Source organism: Hyperolius riggenbachi, chromosome 11, assembly GCF_040937935.1.
Source record: "Hyperolius riggenbachi isolate aHypRig1 chromosome 11, aHypRig1.pri, whole genome shotgun sequence".
Taxonomy (NCBI): Eukaryota; Metazoa; Chordata; class Amphibia; order Anura; family Hyperoliidae; genus Hyperolius; species Hyperolius riggenbachi.
Window position 1 is genome coordinate 40,687,543 of NC_090656.1, and position 2,702 is coordinate 40,690,244.

The 2,702-nt window shown below is 46.6% G+C and overlaps 1 non-coding gene across 1 annotated transcript; it reads left to right on the top strand.

Moving 5' to 3' along the window:
- Positions 1–780: 780 nt before the first annotated feature.
- Positions 781–930, top strand: LOC137539315 (5.8S ribosomal RNA). Its single transcript, XR_011025011.1, has one exon. It is a non-coding gene; the product is annotated as a 5.8S ribosomal RNA (ribosomal RNA).
- The last annotated feature ends 1,772 nt before the right edge of the window (positions 931–2,702 follow it).

The following is a 2,702-nucleotide window of genomic DNA, read 5'->3' on the forward strand; positions in this document are numbered from 1 at the left end:
ACTTTTGTTTAGACACTCTTTTTCTAGTTAGTTTAGTGGTCCGCTATTTCACTTGGAATGCACGGTGTCAGGTTTCCATTCGGCAGAAAGTCCTCCCTATCCAGGTGGTGGTGCGTGACATACTGGCTGAGGTTGGGAACATTTGGGGTCTTGATTTTTGAAGATTGGCTGCATATACAGGTGATGGGGCTTTTTTAGCCTTCCCCTTGTGTGAGTGTGGCCTGACAGTGGTATGTGTTCTTGTAGTTTGAAGGTTTTTGTTTGTTATAGGTTTGTGTGTTTGGGGGTGTATGTTGAGTGGTTGTGCTGCTCTTGTACCTCTTGTGGGTAGGTCTGTATTTTTGCTCTCTTCTTTGGAATGAGCTCTGTGTTTTTGATGATCATTTTCTTCCCTGAGTAGGGATGGACTTTTTAAGTTTGATTATTCTTCTTTTCTTCTAGTAATGGACTTTTATAAGTTTGAATATTTCTCCATATGGAGATTCTTCTTGGAGGTTTTCCTATGATTTTTTATTTGTTTATGTATTTATGCATGTGTAAGCATATTATTGTTTTATCTCTAATTTTGTAGTTTTGTTGAGCGGATTACTACATCTTAGTAAAAAAATGTCCAGCTCCAATAGCGTATATTAAAGTTGCTGCAGTTAAAAAGCTTGTAAATGGATCTTGGGATCCACTGTGAGGCGAGCTACCACCTGTTCCCTCGGACCAGCTCGCTCACGCAGACCCGGCCCAGAGTCGCCTGCCGTACGGCCAAGGATGCAAGAAACGAGCAAACTGGACTCTTAGCGGTGGATCACTCGGCTCACACGTCAATGAAGAACGCCACTAGCTGCAATAATTAGTGTCAATTGCAGGACACATTAATCATCGACACTTCGAATGCCCCTTGCGGCCCCGGGTTCATCCCGCGGCCACGCCTGAGGGTCGCTCCCCCATCTGCAGGGGGGCGGGGGTGGGGGGCGGCACGGGCGGCGGCAGTGACTCTGGATGCGCGCCAGGCCCTTCCCGTGGATTGCCCCAGCTGCGGCGGGCACCTCTTCCCCGTCCTCCTCCCGCAAGCGGGTCCTCCCCCTCCCGGGGGGGGTCTTCCATGGGTGTGGCGGGGCGCGGCGCCTCGTCTCGGCAGGCGCCTAGCAGCTGACTTAGAACTGGTGTGGACCAGGGAAATCCGACTGTTTAATTAAAACAAAGCATCGCGAAGGCCCGAGGCGGGTGTTGACGCGATGTGATTTCTGCCCAGTGCTCTGAATGTCAAAGTGAAGAAATTCAATGAAGCACGGGTAAATGGCAGGAGTAACTATGACTCTCTAAAGGTAGCCAAATGTCTAGTCATCTAATTAGTGACGCGCATGAATGGATGAATGAGATTCCCACTGTCCCTACCTACTATCTAGTGCAACCACAGCCAAGGGAATGGGCTTGGCGGAATCAGCGGGGAAAGAAGACAAGTGATAAACTTAGATACATGGCAAAGAGTTTTACAAACAGCCATATAGGTGGTAATCTAGTTAGCTTTGTTTTTGTTATCTAAATTATGTTAAGTATATTAGTTATGGTATATGACATGTTAAGAGCAGGTCATTCACCCAGCAAAAGTTATTACCTCTTAGTGGAATTTAGTTTTATGGTGGGCAGACTATGAGGAGGGAGAATTTTTTTTGCCACCAAGATGTAATTTTTGATTTGTAGACCTAAAAAAATAAATAAAGTGCTGCTGAAACATGAGGATCTAGAGGCTCTAGATCAGGGGTCCCCAAACCTTTTGGTCAAGCGCCAGGTCAACAAACTTCAGACTGCCGGGGTAGCCGGAACATACACAAAATGATATTGAAAAACATTACATTGAATCTAGGTATTGATTCCCCTCAATCATGCCCGGAGGAGAACTCCCAGCAGCAGCCATTCAGTCATGCAGCACCCGAACAACATCTTTGTGCACCAGACAGTTAAGCATACCCAGGTGACAACCTGCCGTCCAGTTGGATAGCAGTGTCACCTGATGCAGATTTGGATTGGAAGCCATTGAATTACTGCTCCCTGGCTTCTACAGTGTGTGGATGGGTGGGGCCAGCACTGCTATTCTATATGTGGGTCGCTGATATTTAGAGATGTGGGCCACATCTTTAAGTTATACATTTTGTGTTTGGGGGCCAGTGAAAAAGCCGCATGGGGCCGCATTCGGCCTGCAGTTTTAAGACTACTGCTCTAGATCATTATGTTTCAGCAGCACTTTACTGCTGAAACATGATGTCTAGTATTGCAAAATGCAATTGCTTTACTGTACAGTAAATGTTATGCCTACCCGACTTCAGTTACCCCCAGGACTTCTGAATGCAAGGTATAGGAACTGAGGAAGGAAAAGCAGAGGAACAACCAGGACCACCAACAGGATACAGGGAAGGAAGTCCAGCTAGCAGCAAGATAACTCACAACTAATGACAGTCCACGGTCATACATAAGCGAGGTAGAGAGGGTCAGGCAATATCAGGGTCAAAGGCAATCTGAGGTCTAGGGACCACAAAGTGACTGAATTGGTAACTTTCTTTGTAGAAGTGAGCTGCTTGGGAACTCTCGCCGTTACAGGATCAAATATGGTGCCTAAAGTTAGTTAGTGTTGAAAAGTAGAGGTCTAGTTGCTATAGGCAACAGAACTGCCGGATTTGCAGACTTGGCCATTTGACATGCTGTTGCTATAGGCA